This window comes from Nymphalis io, chromosome 24 (assembly GCF_905147045.1).
Source record: "Nymphalis io chromosome 24, ilAglIoxx1.1, whole genome shotgun sequence".
Classification (NCBI taxonomy): domain Eukaryota; kingdom Metazoa; phylum Arthropoda; class Insecta; order Lepidoptera; family Nymphalidae; genus Nymphalis; species Nymphalis io.
In genome coordinates this window covers 5,136,764-5,156,536 of record NC_065911.1, presented here as the reverse complement: position 1 = coordinate 5,156,536, position 19,773 = coordinate 5,136,764, and the positions used below count along the sequence as shown (strand labels likewise).

Genomic DNA, 19,773 nt, shown 5'->3' with positions numbered 1-19,773 from the left:
TTTCATCTTAATATATTTTTTTATCTAGGCAAACTCATTCTAAGATGTCGGCTGTATGATTATTTAATATTATAATTTTGAATTTTCCAGCTACAATGAAGTAGCGTAGGCACGGGCTATTGAATGCGTTTCAATAGTGCCTGTATTCAGACCGTGTCACAGGTTCGAATTATGTCGCTCGAGTTTGGTTGACACTCCTATAAGCATTAGTCTAGTTAGGCGGAATACACACTAGCAAGATTGCTTATTGTGAATTTGAATGTGACAATTTTTAAATATTATTTTGTGTTGTAATATGTTCATAGGTATAATATTTCAATGCAATATATTTTTTAATAATATCAAAGATAACATAAAATCGAAATTTAAGTACATTTTATGATTTTATTTGTCACAATTTTCTCTGTAAATTGTATTTGTTTCATCGTGCATTTATTATTTGTGTTTGTGCGACAGTCCGTGTCTACTTTTTACTTTTTTCCGTCTGCATTTATTCCTAGCCGAGACGCTGGAATAAATCTCTTCAAGGGATAAAGCAAAGTACGATGATTACAATATTATGTTTTCTCTCGACATATGTATTACTTCTAGTATCTTGAAGTGTAATTTATAATCATACTACTATTACATTAACAAGGCAGAGGCAAATAGGCAAACCTGATAAATAGTGGGGTAAAGTAGAGTAGAGGAAGTATGGTGAGCTCTATATATAAACAAAAATAAACAATATTTTTAATCTAATGCTTCATGTCTTTGACTGCTTACGATGATGATTAGCTCACTCTTAAAACCAAAATATAATATACAAAATAAATATATTTGATATAACTAAAGCGGAATTATGTTAGAAGGTCCTACGTATAAGTAAAGCGTCACTTTACTTTGGTATGAACAAACGTATCCCATGATAAACGACAATTGTATCGAAAGTTACGTCATCAGCCGCTTCGTTTAAATTGCTGTTTAAAACTGACCTACTATGAATTATTGTTCTTAATGTTCAGTCTGTATTTGACATTGAATAATTATAGTTTATACGAATGACAGCAAAATAATTTATATTACAAAAAAAGTTGTGATATTTTATCCCAATATACGTAGAGCTGCGAGGAAAATTGGTAGCTTAATTGTTGTAACAAACGTTGGCGATAAAAGTTTTTGAACCTTAATTTGTTGAAAAATTAATACAATCAAAAAATGGGGTGAAAACCTTATAAAGGTTGAAAACTTTGTCCATTTATCTTTTTGTCTGCATCGAAAATGATCATGAGATGGCCCAGCGGTTAGAACGCGTGAATCCTAACCAACGATTGTGGGTTCAAATCCCCTGACAAGCACCACTGAATATGTGCTTAATTTGTTTTTATAATTCATCTCGTGCTCGGCGGTGAAGGAAAACATCGTGAGGATGCCTAATTGTGTCTAATTTCATAGCCTTCTCAAATGGGAGATTTATAAATGTATAACATTACATACATTATACTTTACATAAAACTTACTGTACGATCGTAGTACACAAACAGTGTAAGTATTGTATGTAAATAATAAAGTAAATATATCGATTACAATGCGGTTTTATAATTTAGAAACTCGTTTAAAACTTACTAACATTCAAAAAGTCATATCTTATTAAGTGACGTCACCTGCCTTTTTGCTAGTTTTTAATTGAAACTCGCCGCAGCTGTTTCATACAATCATATTAATTCACATTTACAATATTAGTAACGTTAGGAGTAATAGCTTTTTTTTAATTGTTCACTTTTGGTCATTACACAATCACAGTTTACCGTCAAGCTGCTTTGTACTGTTTTCGTTTTCATTACGAAGGGTGAGTCAGCCAGCGTAATTACAAGCACAAAGAATAACTTATGGCTAACAGTATCATTGTGTACTGGCGGAGGTAACATCGCCTGACCTACTTGTAATAATATATTTTATAATTATGATAATTGTTATAAGTTTTATCGTTTTCCAGGCCAGTGTGAACAAAGCCTAAGCATTGTTTGTTGCAACCAACTAACGCTGGTTTAGGTTGTGCCGGCGGACAGACAGTTCCATTGTTTGTGTTCTAAGCTAGGATTATCCTGGCCAACCTGCAATTGTGCTTGTTCGCGCATTTAAATACAACCCTTTAGGCTGTATATTATTTTTTATATCGTGGTTACGGGCTCACGTTCAGTATGTAATAATCTATTTATACCTACTAATATTATATGCAAAAGTAAATCTCTTTGTCTCTTTTTCACAATTATAACATTAATTTAAACGGAATTAATTTTGACATAGAGGCAGTAGTGACCTGAACAGGTGACATAGACATAGTTTAATCGCGGTAGTGGTTTCTGTGGTTGTATTAAAACAAAATCTCGTAAACTGATTTGATAGAATAAAAAATGTGGATAAGCTTTTCAACCCCTATGTCCGAGAAAGAGTTAGCAATGTTTTTTGGTAGTACCACTATCGCGGCAAAAGTTAAAAAAATAATCTTTGAAAATAGAAAAAAGGCCGTCATTTGTTTGCGTATGCTACGGGTGGAGATTGGATTTGATTTAAATATTGATACAATAATAGTTTATACTCTGATTTCCCAAATGGAAATTTTTTGAGTGGAAAAACAAATATTTATCAAGATAACATATATTTAATGTTTATAGAATGATGTTGCTGTCACACAGTTGTAATATTAAATAGGATTGATTGCTTTACGTGCTCTCCGAGGCATTGTGGTGGGCTCCATAAACACCCAGGCGGAAACTAATCTGAATAATCAATGTAGATTAGTGAAGTAACGAACGTTATTCGCGAATATTTGCATAATACTCGACGTTTTACGAATAAGTTTATCACGATTAAACATTTAAAAAAATAATTTTATTTTATTAGTAAGATAAATCGTTTTTATTATAAAAAAAATATATTTTTCTTTATAAAATAAAAATCGATGTATTTTCTACCATAGCCGTTGAATTCTGGCTCTTAAGGTCATCATGCCACTTATATCCATAAATATCACGTTTCAATATCACGTCGCGCTATAAATTTCACATTTTTCGTAATAATTAACATATATGATACGGCTTTTTGTAAAAGTAATGTTATAGCATTATTAAAAGGGTATGTATATATTTATTAGCAATGAAAAGACGCTTTTAGACTTCTTCTTAAAAATATCGTATTCACATTCGCGGATATAAGGAATACTCGCAAGACAAAAATCTTAGAATCGGTATCGGTAATAAATAATATAACCACATTATATATTGTTACCGTATATTTGTTAGATTTTTGATTTTCGATAAGCGAGTTTAATGCTCATTGCTGCAAATTAACATTTAACTAAACTACTACTAAACTAACTATTTTTTAACTAAATTAAGATTTTGATTTTGACTCAACAATGCATCTTTATGAAATATAAAAATATACATTATTAATGTAAGCCGTTTCAAATCTTGTATTCGTTATTTTGTAGTATTAAATTGTACGTAAGCTACTACCCGTTATATATAATAATCGTTGTATATAACTAAAAATATACATTGACTAGTTTTAATAACTTAAGTCTTTTTTAAAGTTCTAATATCAATATCATTCAGGTAGACAATCTACCTCAAGTTATGTCTGGTGTTATTGATCCTGGCTTCGTCGAGGGTTCTACATTTTTAATATAACACAGTTATTATCTTGAATGATTTGCGATCGAAAACTTTACGTCAATTTTATTACGTCTTACCGTTTATATCTTTTGTATTTCTGGAAAAAAATTACGAGCTGTTTTATTTTTTAATTTAACTGAATCTCATTTTTTTTTTGTTTTAAATAATTTCATGTTGATAGATTTGTTCAGGAACTAAATTCATCGCACAGAGTAAATCTTATTCAGTGACCAGACAGCCAAAAAACATTCGATATTTTTTTTTTGTATCTGTATCGATAATAATATTTCATCTTTTTCAAAGAGATTCTCTCTTCATTTTTTTTTAATGTATAGATTCACCTGAACATACTGTATTAGGCATGTGACGTCACGAGTACAATAACTGAACGTATTTCTATATGTATGCATGTGTGTCCTATTTCAATTTCTCTCTCTGTCTCAATACCAAAGCGTACCGTAACCGTAACAGCCTGTGAATGTCCCACTGCTGGGCTAAAGGCCTCCTCTCCTCTTTTTGAGGAGAAGGTTTGGAGCTTATTCCACCACGCTGCTCCAATGCGGGTTGGTGGAATACACATGTGGCAGAATTTCAGTGAAATTAGACACATGCAGGTTTCCTCACGATGTTTTCCTTCACCGTAAAGCACGAGATGAATTATAATCACAAATTAAGCACATGAAAATTCAGTGGTGCTTGCCCGGGTTTGAACCCACGATCATCGGTTAAGATTCACGCGTTCTTACCACTGGGCCATCTCGGCTCCCCAAAGCGTAGATCTATTCATAATGAACTTGTATAGAAAACTAGTTATATTTGCAGCTTCGTTCGTCTATTATTATCTACTTTATTATACCGTTATGACCGTTGTTGCCGAATGTCTAGCGAAATAATATTAGTTTTTTTATAGGTAGGAAGACGGAGGTCGGAGATCATATGGGCCACCTGATGGTAAGTGGTCACCAACGCCTATAGACATTGGCATTATAAGAAATGTAAACCATCGCTTACATCGCCACCAACCTTGGGAACTAAGATGTTATGTCCCTTGTGTTTGTAATTACAATGGCTCACTCACCCTTCAAAGCGTAACACAACAATATCAAGTACTGTTGTTTTGCTGTAGAATATCTGATGAATGGTTGGTACAGACGAGCTTGCACCCCTTGAGGAGAGCTGGGTAACTTTATGAAGGTTTCCACTGCGTAAAAAAAAGGCCTGCATCAAAGCTGGATTATCTCAGTATCCGTCTTCGTAAGCAGATGACGCTATCGAAAGTCGAAGGTCCAACAGTATTTACATTATAAATATGTAATATATAAAGCTGACGTCACCATGATCCGTTGTATGTTGGTGGTTGCTGGATAAATACACATGTCATGAATTCTTCCCGTCATCGTTGGTTAACATTAACTAATTCCAATCATAAGGCATATCATCGTTCTGGTCGGTATTATAAATTAAATTTATATAATGCTTTCTTTAGTAAATCAAACAGAGGATTAAAATTCGAGAATGATTCTATATAAATTAAATTTTACCGGCTAGTGTGTAAATAAGTTTAAAACGAAGGTCCATTCATTTAAGTCGCTTTAAAAAATGTAATGGAATCCATTTTGTGTGAAGCGTAATGCATTTAAAATGAAAGTCGGTTTTATTTAAAACCGTATAATAGATATATAAAATACGGGTTTTGAATCGTATACAACGGTTAATAAGCGCGCTCTTTGTTCTTTTGGATTCCGTTTGCCAGTGTAATAGACCTGTGAATTTGTCTAAATATAATTAAACTAGCTTTCTCCGGCGGCTACGTCCGCGTGTGACGGGTGAGGGCAGATGTTTGCCTGTGTTAACGTTATGATATAAGCTATTTCTATTCAAAATTTCATTTAAATCTGTTCAAAACAAAAATCCATCCGTCCTCGCAAATTATCGCGTTAATAATATTAGTAAGATATTTGATCGGGAACAGATTGAGTTTCTGAGTCAATAACTTCGAAAGATATTGTGTTCCAAGACATCGCGTAATGGTACTCGAAGTTCAACACCTTTGTGAAGCTGTACTAAATTACGTCACTGAATGACCAATACCGAATTTGCCTGCAAATTTATTGTTACCGATGATGATTTTAAAAATACAAAAATGTCTCAAAATTTGGACGTGGGAATCCAAGCTTTGAGAACTCTCCATTTTTTTCAAATTTATTTGTGTCTACGCTTCTCATGAAGTTTATTAATGTGTATCTGCATTAATGTGTATGTGTATTAATGTCGAACTTCTTTGAAGTCGTCGTCATGGCTCCTTTGAGTACATTTATAGATTTTTCATAAAAAATAACATCTTGTAAATGTTTTATTGCTGAGCTAAGACCTCATCTCCTTTTAAAAAGAAGGTTTGAGGTTTATCACAAAACTGCAGATCGGTGGACAGATAATTGTATAAGGCATTTGAAATGCTGAATTAAATTACTATTAAAGTTATGTCATTTAGAATAAAGGTATTACAAACTATACTAATACTCAAGATTATAAATAGACGATAAAAAACAAGGTATTTAAGAACTTATTCCAATCTACCGCTTTTTCATTAAGGAAGAAAGTAAATTTTCCATTAAGGTCTACCTATTGAATTAACTGAAGGTTTATTTTTCTACAGACTGATCACCGTCTGATTGGAAAAAGTTGGAATTTTCCAGTAACAAGGGACCGCCTTCGCTTGCTATATTTGACTAGCGGTTATGTACTGTTTACCCTTTACAAGTACTTTCTGTGTACATAGTTAAAATACCTAAATAAATTTAGTGTTATACTTTTACATTTACGGCTTTACCCTTAAATGTTGTTTACGGGGAGTTAGACAGTCTGTCTTCTTCCGTCGAATGGCAGATCAATGATGATAGAGAGAGACATCGGTGTTTAGCTAAATATCTGCAAAATAAATTTCGTAAGTGAGGGAAGACGTTATATTTTTTATTTTGTTTTATTAAGCTACAAACAGTATATAATACCCTTAAGTTTAATACTAAACTACTAAAGCACATACCAATTAAGTTGCCTCTTAATTAATAACACAAATACAATAATTGGAACATCGACAAATGTTTGAACAGCCATAGGTCTTTTCTTCATATATGTATACATAACTATAATCTCAAATAATTCGATTAAGCTTTAAAGACAATCATTTCTTAAATGCTTGTACGTAATTAAATAATGGCATTCATCAAATTAAAGTATAAAGAACTTATATGCAACATTAATTTAAAATATTTATTAAAATCAAAGCAATCACCGGTTTTGTTTGTGGTGAGTTGGTTAGAAACGATATTATATAAATTATTATTAACAATAAAAGTAAATCTGTATTGAAAGAATGCGTGGATCTTAAATGAAGATCGCGGATGCAAATACAGCCTCGCACAAAATATTTTGAAATCAAATTGGGGCAAGCTCCACTGGCCACTTGCCTCAAGTTTTCATATCTTTATAATTCAATTGCTCGATGGTGAAGAAAAACATCGCGAGTAAACCTGGCAATAGCTGGTTGATAAAGTTATGTCACATGTATATCCACCGTTCCACACTGTTAGTAGCGTGGTGGAATAAGCTCTAACCATTTTCCGGAAAAGAGATGAGGCTTTAACTCATCTGTTTGATTGTACAGGGATTTGCTTTATTTGCGCTGTTAAAATACAGTACCGAGAATACCGTGAATAAAAAAAATATCTTAAAACTCGAGAGACTTAAAGTAACAGCGATTTTTAAAAAACTTGTATAAAGAATGTAAGCAATTTTTAAATGTATATGACGATTAAAACTTCCATTGTTCCTGTAATACCGTCGGAAAATTCCTGTACTTAAGTTTGAAATTGTAATAAATAATCCCAGTTAATTTATACACATTTGTATACGATAAATCTATTTAATTACTTAATCATATTATATGAAGGTTCTTTGAGTCATATAAAGTAAGTAAGTAACAGCCTGTTAATGTCCCACTGCTGGGCTAAGGCCTCCTCTCCCTTTTGAGGAGAAGGTTTGGAGCTTATTCCACCACGCTGCTCCAATGCGGGTTGGTAGAATACACATGTGGCATAATTTCAATGAAATTAGACACATGCAGGTTTCCTCACGATGTTTTCCTTCACCGTCAAGCACGAGATGAATTATAAACACAAATTAAACACATGAAAATTCAGTGGTGCTTGCCCGGGTTTGAACCCACGATCATCGGTTAAGATTCACGCGTTCTAACCACTAGGCCATCTCGGCTGAGTCATATAATATTGTTATATTATAATTATTACACATAATAAATGTTTTTATTTAAAAGTTTGCAGGACTGGCGCATTAGCCAATTATATCGCCAATGCGCCAACTTTGGGAACTAAGATGTTATGTCTTATATGTCCTCAGTGCATGTACTTATACTTTTATATACATATAGTTTTATCTTTATATATAGTCGTATGTTTCGTTCGAACTGGTGTTTTCTGTGTAATTCGTTTACTGGTGGTAGGGCTTTGTGCAAGCTCGTCTGGGTAGGTACCACCCACTCATCAGATATTCGACCGCAAAACAGCAATACTTGATATTGTTGTGTTCCGGTTTGAAGGGTGAGTGAGCCAGTGTAATTACAGGCACAAGGGACATAAAATCTTAGTTCCCAAGGTTGGTGGCGCATTGGATATGTAAGCGATGGTTGACATTTCTTACAATGCCAATGTCTAAGAGCGTTGGTGACCACTTACCATCAGGTGGCCCATATGCTCGTCCGCCTTCCTATTCTATAAAAAAAAAAAACTTCGATACTTATTTCGATTTTCTTAATTGTGATTTGATGTAAAGATTACAAGAACATTATTCGCTGATGACTTTAATTGCGTCATTCATTATGTGCGTGCAATCGTGTTAAAAACTGCGAGAATTCAATGAATGTAATGAATTGTAAATTGTAGTATATTTTTTTCTTAGGGAATAAATAATAGTAATTTATATCAATTAATACAAAAGAAAAAAGTTATCATCATCATATTAGTCATCGTCATATTTTAGCCAAATTATACCTTAGTCTTCTTCATGAATAACTTCGTCCATTGGTGAAAACCGTATTAAAATCTGCTTGGTAGTTTTTGATTTTATCGCCGTTATACACACATAAAGACAGACAAAAAATATAGTAATAATGATTAGTAAGTTACGTGGTCGGAGTTCGTCTTTTTTTGGAGGGAATTCGACCGTTTTCTTTTGCATATCTTTGATATTTTATAAAATAAATAAATAAATAAATAATTTTTTTTAAGGGCAATTTTTAAAGTTATTGAAAATATAGATTATGCACGTTTACATATATAACAATATATTTCCGATAGAAAACTTAAGAAACCAAATCGTCGTCGATGTGCACGTGACTTTATAACGAGATCTGCGAATTGACTTGCTAATTGAAAAAGTAAGAAATTCCCATTTTAATATCTCGGCTCAGCAAAGACTGATAGACTAAACTTTGAACTGTAATAAGTCGTATTTTTTGTCTCTCTTCCACTTCTACAATTTAATTTAACGCAAGTGGGATAAAACTTTTATACTTTATCTTAAGAAGTTAAATATTCATCGTGAAACTAAAAGCTAAGATTATCTAGATAACGCTGTTTTAACGTGTATATTAATTGTACTGTTGTGAGAGGAGGTTTTAGCCCAGCAGTGGGACATTCACAGGCTGTTAATGTAATGTTATGTAATATCGTTTATGTACGTAAATGTTAAAGATACATATTAATGTTTTATTGCTACAAAAACAAAATTCGATTTGGTAAACCTTGTAATTTCTGTTTTTGAGAGATATAATACCGGTCTAAACGTAAAATACTTTTCGTGTAAGTATATTTTAAAATTTAAATTATAATTGTTAAAATATTTCTTTAGTTTGAATTAAGTGAGTCGAGTTATATATAATCATGATTTCATATACGAGATAGCGGAACAATTTTAAAACTAAAACACAAAGACGTTATTTTGGAAATTACATACATGAATTTTATTTTGAGAAATAACTTTATGTATTACGGTTAAGAACGGCATAATTATATAGATATATGTATAATTCAAAAGGTATTCAATACGCATTATATACTCTATTATTAGTGAACGAAGGTCTTATCAAATATTTGAGATAGTCTTTACCAAGTATGTATATGGCCATTATTACATAGACAGATTCACGTTTAATAAAATGTCTTTAGAAAATGTCATCCTAATATTAACGAGCTACGAGTTATAACATCCAACAATTATAACTGTCACGTTTTGCGTTTTCGACAAATTAAAACTAACTGTATACGTAATTTTATCGTGTTAAATGTACCTAAATAAAGACAACGGACCATGCGAATTGTTCAAAAAATGAATTTTAAAATGCATATTTTATTAAAGACGGTTCGTGTGAGTTTTTTTTAATATAAATGTAACATTTATACCGTAGCTGTTGTGATTTTAAATATAGAATATTAAGAATATATATTATTATTGGGATGGGATTATGAAACTTGATTTGATTTTAATTGAATGTTTGGAGGAAAAATGTGGATTCGAATTATTAATATGATTCGTTTTCGAATTCTATTTTAAGACAAAATATTCGAAATATGAAAAACCTAAAACTTTTTTTTTGTTTTTAGAATTTTCGATTAATACAGATCGTTTATGCTGGTAGGTATTTATTAAACTCAAAAAAATTAAACATATTTCTGAACGATTAAAAAGGTCGGGCTATGTAATGCTTTACAGTTTTTTTTTCGGATTTTCTAAACTCTTATTGTGGAAATAGTTAAAATGAAAATTTCATATCTATATATATAATAACATTTTGTTGTATTATTTCTTGTTTGCTTTAACCGTCTCTTAAACTATTCAAGTAAATTAAAACTCACACGAATAATAGAATTTTTCTAGCTACGTGTAAATACTTCTCGAATATGCTCATCGAATTTTATTATGAAACATATTGAATATCGCAGATGGAATAAGATTGTATTATTTAATAAATATATCTTATGAAATACCACTAACGAGGTCCTTTAGCTCGAGCCGTGATGGCTTCATGGATGAAATACGTTACGTTAAATTTAACTTCATTTTTTTTGTTTATAATTCGTTTCTAAGACAAATTAAAATATCATAATGTCTATTGAACATGATGATATTACCATTTATGTATATATCAGAGTGATGAAATATTATTTAATCCTTTTAAGAGAACATGAGGCCTAAACCCAGTAGTAATACATTTGTGAGTTAGTTTTTTCTCTAATATACTCTAAAACTACTAACCCTTTTAACATATAAGTTTCACATAATGGTAGTTTATTTTGTTAACTAGGCTTCGTTCGCGTCATAATTCAGAATTGTTAAATAACAATTTCCATAGCCCTTTCTTTAAAGATCTTAAACAAATTTATATGTCCTTTATCACTATCATAGGGGTTAAATTTTTCCTTACCGCTAACCTACTTTGTAAAAGGAACCCGTATCCCATATTTCATGGTGCTATTACCAGTAGTTTGAGCTGTGCGTTTATATGTCAATCATATAGTTCTTTTATATTAATTTATACTAATTTCTTTTATCTGAATAGATTTATACGCTGTATATATTGTGATATATATAACATGTATCGGTACATAGAATCTTCATTGGATAATAAAAAAATGGCAATAACAAACCATTATTATTATTTCAATAATTCTTTTATTCTAAGATCTTGTAATAGTCATAATAGAAAATACAACCACATTGATCTGTTTAAAAATAGTTTAAGTAAATTTTATAATCTTGTGAAAAATAATTATTAGTAATTAACCATAACCATATTTACGTTAAAATTTTACTTTGTCATAAATAATTATATTTTATGTAACATCAAAATTAGTCCACTTCCCTGTTAAAACAGTAGTGGAAACTTAACTGGCATAAGTGTTAAAATATGATTATTATATTAAGTTGTAATATACGATATGCTGTATGTTTCCCTAATAAATAAATAAATAAACTCCAACCCGCATTGGAGCAGCGTGGTGGAATAAGCTCCAAACCTTCTCCTCAAAAAGAGGTGCGGAGGCCTTTAGCCCAGCAGTGGGACATTCACAGGCTGTTACGGTAATAACAAACAGTTTTGTATGATATATTTGACGATAGATCAATTTGTACAAAAAAATGCTTTTAAACAATTTGTATATGTCACCGGATAATCTAGCGATATTTTAAACTGACTAAAATTTTATACGTATCATACATTTTGCAATATACTGCATATGTTTTTTTTTATGGTTTTATAGTATTTTTATTTTAACTTTAGAGAGACACTTTTGGATTCCCTGTGAATTAAATCAAGTATACTAGTAGGATTTTTCGGACGAGCATAGCATAGCATTAGGTAAGTGGTCACCAACGCCCATAGACGTTGGCATTGTAAGCAATGTTAACCATCGCTTACATCGCCAATGCACCAACAACCTTTGGATCTAAGATGTTATGTCCCTTTTGCCTGTTATAACACTGGCTCGCTCACCCTTCAAACCGGAACACAACAATACCAAGTATTGCTGTTTTGCGGTAGAATATCTGATGAGTGGGTGGTACCTACCCAGACCTTGTTATAACTAACGCAGCGATAAAGATGTTAGGACTTCGACTGCCGACTACCAAATCCGCTACATCCACTAACCCCCGTTATAAAATTAGTTCTAAACCTTCTCAGAAGGAGAGAATACCTTCGTCCAGCAGTGGGATTTACAGATTATCACTGCTATGCAACATGCATGGAAATCAACAATTGCTAACTCCACGATTTTGTATCATATATATAATCTTGTAGTTGTAGTAAATGTCTATACTAATATTTCAATTACATATTTACAAAATTGCAAGAGCCGGATAAAGATACAGAGACGAAAAGCACGGATTTGAGTGAATCGTTTGGTACAAGACGCGTGTCGGTTTTTCTTTTGCCTTGTACGTTGTTTTTTTTGTCTCCTTTCTCGTCGGAGATGAAATCTTACATTTCCTCCGACTTAATTGCTCGTTCTAAATACTGGGACCGTCATAACGGAGGTTCATGTTTTGTTACGTAATACTAAACATGTCCCGAGGTTTCATATATAATTTAATTTTTAGAAACTGTTTTCTTTGGAATTTTATTTTTTAACTTATAATAAAATTGATGTGCAGATATTTTCAAATATAATTTTTTAATTAGCTTTGGATTTGTCATATTTTAAAGTTTATGAGTATATTTCATAATCTTCTGGTCTAATTTGATTAATTATACGTTTAAAATAGTTCGTTTATTAATATGGATAAAAGGAGGCTGTAGAACGCGTACAATACGTTAAAACCCTATAGAATAAGGCAAGGTTACGAACCGGTGGAGGCTTTATAATAATAATATTCTGTAAAATAACGATTCTAAAGTGCTATTTAGCCGATTTGAATATATTTTATTTAAGTAGATTTTGATTTGGTCATCTTCTACATGAAATAGTCCTATAATCCTAATTTGACGTGGATGAAAGCGCGGCGTACCGTAACAGCCTGTGAATGTCCCACTGCTGGGCTAAAGGCCTCCTCTCCTCTTTTGAGGAGAAGGTTTGGAGCTTATTCCACCACGCTGCTCCAATGCGGGTTGGTAGAATTCACATGTGGCAGAACTTCAGTGAAATTAGACACATGCAGGTTTCCTCACGATGTTTTCCTTCACCGTAAAGCACGAGATGAATTATAATCACAAATTAAGCACATGAAAATTCAGTGGTGCTTGCCCGGGTTTGAACCCACGATCATCGGTTAAGATTCACGCGTTCTTACCACAGGGCCATCTCGGCGCGGCGTACGGTTAGTTACTATTTTTATTTATTTTTGAAATCTTATCCTTTGCTATGTTTCTTTTTAATATTGAAAAAAAGTGGCATCTGCTTATTAAACGGAATAAGTGTAAAAGTTAACAAATGAAAATCTGTCAAATTTGTCATTACTAATGTTATAAATGTGAAAGTTAGTTAGTTTTTTTACGCTTAACTACTAACAACCCATTATCAAGAAATTTTGCATACACGTTGTTATACTCACACGCGGACGAAGCCGCAGACGGAAACATGTATTACAATAAACTGTATGTTCATATTAAAAGACGACACAAAAACGTGAGTACAACTCGTTATGTAGAAAAAAATATGGTAATTTGTATTCTAAAACCGGTTATTGATATAATTTCATCGTATCTATCGGTCATTGATACAGTTACATGACAAATAGTGACCTTTAAAAACCACTTTCTATTTGTTTGTTTGTCGAACTATTTTAGTCTAGGTTAGTTATAATATATATTTTTTAAGTGGGTAGTCATGCCAAGCAAATATTTATTATTTATTCTGTATTTATTTTTCGTTATGATATATCATTATGATCTTATTTATGAAATGTTTTGTGACTGTGTAACATATCAAAATTAATATTAACATTATATATATAATATTTTATATAAGAGGGGTTATTTTTGTGTTTACTACGATAGTGACGAAAAAGCTGAAGTTCGTTTTTGAGATGTGTTATCAACTTTTAAAGTTAGAACCACGCAACTAGCACAAATATTTTTCTTAAAGTATCTAAACGAAATTTCCACGCCAAAGTTTTGACTTCATAACTTTGTATAGAAGCGCACACACACATATATATATATATATGAATACACATTTACGTGGACGTGTGACGTTAATAAATTAGCTTTATAGTTGGCGACTTCGTTGCTTTGGGGAAGGGGTTTCCGATAAGTTCAAGTCTGTGCTGTCAGAGTCAACGCTTGAATGATAACGATTTAACCTATCTGACTCAGAATCTATATGGGCTGTGAATTATATTAGGTTTTCATATATCTGTATACATAAAAAAGTTAGTTGATGTCTGAGATTAATAGACTGCGACACTTTTTGACTTAACAGAAAGAAAGCTGGCACATTTAGGTATTTTTTTATGAAGAAGGTTTTTATACAGAAGGGGTTTATACTATCCACTTTATTGTTACTCGCCACTAGATAGCACTGCAGTCAACCTCTATACCGTATAAACGTCCGTCCGTTCGTCCGTCTATTTGCCTGTCTGTAATGCTTTAAGGGTAGGGTATATCTAATATCATTAATATAACCCAACATTAATGTCTTACAACCAAACTAAGGCCTCCTCTCCCTTTGATGATAAGGTTTGGAGATTATTCCACCACGATACTATAATTCGGGTTGGTGGATATAATGTGGCAGAATTTCAGTGAAATTAGACATATGTAGGTTTCCTCAAGATGTTTATACTTGACCGCCGAGCACGAAATGAATTATAAACACAAATTGAGCCCTTGAGAAAGCAGTGGTGCTTGTCTGGGTTTGAAGCAGTTGTATCGGTTATCATCGGTTACGATTCACGTTTTTCAACCGCTGAGCTATCTCGGCTCTTTTGTATTAATATTAATATAATTTGTCTTACAATTACATTACATCGCATTCAAATTCAAGATTTATTTTATGAATATAATTGTTTATCTCCAGTAAAAACGCGTGTTCTCTGTATAGCGATCATAAGCAATTACGATCAGTAGGAATGAGCCTAATGTTGATATAATACCAAGTCATTTGTAATTAATGACTAATGGAATCAACTGAGTGCGTAATGAACGCCTCGTGTTAGTATAAATCAGATTGATTTGCTTTAGACTCGATATCTTCATTTGCCCTCAAGGAATAAGTGAAAGAATTTTTTTCTAACATACATATATAAAATTTAAAAAGTAAAAAGCTTTCATTTTTGGAATAAGCCCTCATCTCATGTCGAGAAGGCGAAGGAGAATATATATTTAGCAATTTTTCGAATACTAAATAGACAAAATATTTATGAATTTAAATTAACGGTGAATGTAGAAATCGTAATTCATAAATAATTTTTTTTCGGAAATTCATCTTATCAAACCTGTTTCTTTTGTTTTAAATTCTGTCGACGCTTCGAATTTCATACCTTATCGCGTTATTTTAAAATATACTTATATAAACATATTTATCTTTTGATAAAAGATTATATATTTATACAATAGACACAATAAAATCGACTATGTTTTAAATAGGAGTTTTTGATCTTTACATTCGAAATAACAATCGAATGTTAAATTAACAGAACGCCGTGTATAGAGAATTTAAAATAGACATTAAAGATTCACCCTTTGTTTGATCTTTAAAAACAAACTTCAGTCCCTACATAGACACTGTCTGCGCCTGCTGCAGTATAAAAATTGCTCCGTTGAAGAAGTCAAATCAAAAATGGTATCCTGGCTCGTTACTTTAAACTATGACTCAATTAAAAGCCAGCTTTCTATGTACCGTAAAATAAAACAAGTATTTAAAATGTTTGCAACGTGTGTCATTAAATTTTTAAATAATATTTGATGTTATGTACAATCTGAGCGAGATAACTCAAATATGTTTTGATAAATTCTAAATAGACACGATATAGGTGTAGCTACAGCCAATGAATATTTAAAAAAAAATGTTATAAAAACATTTTTCATTTCATTTTCATTTCAAACTCCAAAAAAACATTCAACGTCAACCATAAAGAATATGATTCAATCTTTTATGTTATACCATTTTCGTCTATGTATGATGACAATTATTTTAATTAAACGGTATAACTATTGTTATATTATAAAGGTACCTGCTCGGTTAGGTTAAAGTAATTGGTTCGGATAAGTTTCATTCATATGATCACGTGATATCGATCTGCGTTATATATATATATATATATATAACATTAAATTAGTGCTAAGATATTTGTGCGATTTATCGTTAACAGTAACAGTACGTGAACTGGTGGAAAGTGTTGGTTGTTAATTATTAGTATTTGCACTCAGAAGTTCTTTCATATAAAAAAAGGAAGCCACCTTTCAATGTCCCACTTCTAGGCAAAGGTCATCTCTTCTTAAAGACAAATTTAGTGCTTATTCCACCCACCACACTGTTCCAATCCGATTGTATATATGTGGCGGAATTTCATTTAACACGTGAAGGTTTACTCAAGATGTTTTCTTCACGAGATGATGAATAAAACAAAAATAAATTACATGAAAACTCAGATGTATTTGCCCGGGCTTAAACTCGCAATATTCATTTCACGAGCAAGTTTCGATTGTTCTAGCCACTGGGCCACCTCGGTTTCTTTTATATGCACATCACATTGTATGTAATATTCTACAGTTAGAATATTACATTGTCGTATTGTTATACCTTGAATGAATAACAATAAAGCATTAAATAAACGAATTTGACATTTCTAACATATAAGATATTCTGTATCCTAAGTCACGTCAAAAATTTTCATCGAAGTTCCACATCACGAAGGTCAAATATCGGTTGTCAGTTGAAGTTTTAGATTTCGAATTTGTACGGAATATTTGTAAATGAAAGCGCCCTTTGTTTAACTTTACAATAGTGACGTAATTTAAGCACGAACTGTGCTTGCGTAACTGATTTTTCGTTGTTCGTATCGATTGTCAACGTTACTTCCATTTTAATATCTGTCTGGAAAATGTGTGATAACTCTTCAACTATCTAGAAATATTTTATTGAATACTGCCATATATATTCAATTATATTCAATATTTGTAAATGTTATAATGAAATTTGGTGTATTATTTAGTTGTTTTTTGCTCTTCAGCAAATCTTATAGAACTTTGGAAGTAAAATTAACGTTGATCATAAAAATCAAAAAATAATAATCAAGAATTGCCTGTATTGTATAATATCGCTGAGTTATTAGCAAGTCATATATTTATGTAAACTTAAGGTTTTTCTTCTTTGGTTGAAGTGGGGTGTATATTGAAAGGTAACTAAGGAGGTAGCAGTTTTGTGTGTTTTTTTTTTAATTTTATTTGATGGTTTAAAATTTGAATCACTAGAGTGGATAATATGATATACCCACTATAGAACCGAACGCATCTCGGTCAACAAGCTAGTTAACATATTAACCGTAAAATAGCTCAGAAGACAACGTCCTTATCAGCGAGCTACGGCCAATCACTATTAGCGTAGTTTGATCATCTTTTTAGACTAAACTACATACACTGTTAATTATTATAATATTTCTTCATTTTATTACCAAAACCTTTTAGTTAAAAAATAAAATGTCCAGCTGGCCCAGTGGTAAGAACGCGTGAATCTTAACCGATGAACGTGGGTGGGTGTCTAATTTCAACGAAATTTTGCCACATGTGTATTCCACCAACTCGCATTGGAGCAGCGTGGTGGAATAAGCTCTAAACCTTCCCCTCAAAAAGGGAGAGGAGGCCTTAGCCCAGCAGTGGGACATTTAAAGGCTGTTACTGTTAGAAAGAATAAACAATTAATATGTTAATAGTGTATAATTTATAAGCTTTTATAAGGTATTTACCGTGACTCGTGTTTCCGCAGCGAATCATAACGTTGTCGATAGCGGATTGTATTTCGTGTCAACATGAAACGAATTTCGTCAATTGTATTCCATATAAATATACTATAAGTAGAACGTAAAGCTTGAAGTCTTTTTATTCGATTGACAATAATTTACTTATAAATAAAAGTTACAATGTGTGTGATAAGAGTTATTTGTTGTGACATTTTTGTTTTAATGTAGAGCGTAGAGATGAATAAGTAGCAAATCTTTAATTTGCTTTTCTTCTTAAATGGTTTCATTTTCTACAGTTGACAGTAGGCTATGATGAGAGGCAGGTTAAATCCCAGCCAGGTACCACCCACTCACCAGATATTCTACCACAAAACAGCAATACTTTTAGAATAGTAATATTTTTTACAGCATCAATCTACTTACTTACGTAATTAGAAATATTTATATGTTCCATATGGTGTTCCATTTGTTGTTGCTGTATGTTTCTCGTCCAGAAAGCGCTGTGCTTCCAGCTAGGAGCCGTTGTGTGTGTTTATTTAAAAAATATTTCTTAAGGGGAATTTGAGAGCATTTGTGATAACATTGGCTTGTCGTACTTAATAATACATAATTTTTAAATTTAGAAATATAATATAGATATACAAATGGATATAGCTTAAAGCATTGATCAAAACCCTGACTCTATCAATTTTTGTGTATGGCAAGGTCTAAGGTGTAGCCTCTTGCCTTGCCTTCTAATGACAGACGCTCTCGTCTATCGCTAGATACAAAACGCCGGAGCTAGTAGGTAGAATATTTAATCAGCTCCATATGCCTTCAGCGATTCTATAAAAAGTTTTAGTTTGTGTCGTATTATCGTTATTTTTTTATCTATATAGTAGGTAGTGACATAAGAATAAAAATGGAGGTGAGTGATAATGAGATACTCCTTAATTGACTTTGTAATTGGACAGATAGATATCTTTATTTGTACTTACACCACAATAAAAAAAAATTGAGCAGTCCTGTCTTTCGTGTAATAAGGTGTCCAACCAAAACCAAATTTCCTTAGGATATTAAAATTTTTCAATAGAAATGTCATCGAATTCGGTTATATTGTTTTACCTAGTTATTCCTCGAAACATTTAAAAGCCGGTTTTTAAATAAATGTTATATATTCTTTAAATTTTACCGAAATAAGGTCATTGTGAATTTTAAAACGTTTTAATCTAATCGTAAGCCACGCTTTAAACAACATTTAGCAGAACGTGTGGTTTTTTTATTGCTTTTTTTTTAATTTTTATTTTGCGGTCATTACGGCATGTCGTGCCGGGACCGATATACGTCGAGGGGAAACCTCTCGAAGTTGTTAGTGAATATACCTACCTAGGACAGATCATACAAGTCGGTAGGAACAACTTCGAGAAGGAAGCCGATCGAAGAATTCGCTTGGGATGGGCAGCATTTGGCAACCTTCGTCAAGTCCTCAAGTCGTCTATACCGCAATGTTTGAAATCGAAAGTCTTCAACCAATGCGTCTTACCTGCCATGACATACGGTGCCGAAACGTGGACACTAACTGCGGGACTAGTCCACAAATTCAAAGTCGCTCAGCGTGCTATGGAGCGAGCTATGCTCGGAGTATCTTTGAAGGATAAGATCAGAAATG

General features: G+C 32.2%; 1 protein-coding gene across 2 annotated transcripts in view; it reads left to right on the top strand.

The window, feature by feature from the left end:
* LOC126777851 (catenin delta-2) overlaps positions 1–19,773 on the top strand; it is a 76,884-nt gene that overhangs the window by 8,606 nt on the left and 48,505 nt on the right. The gene's annotated exons all lie outside the window — the stretch shown is intronic.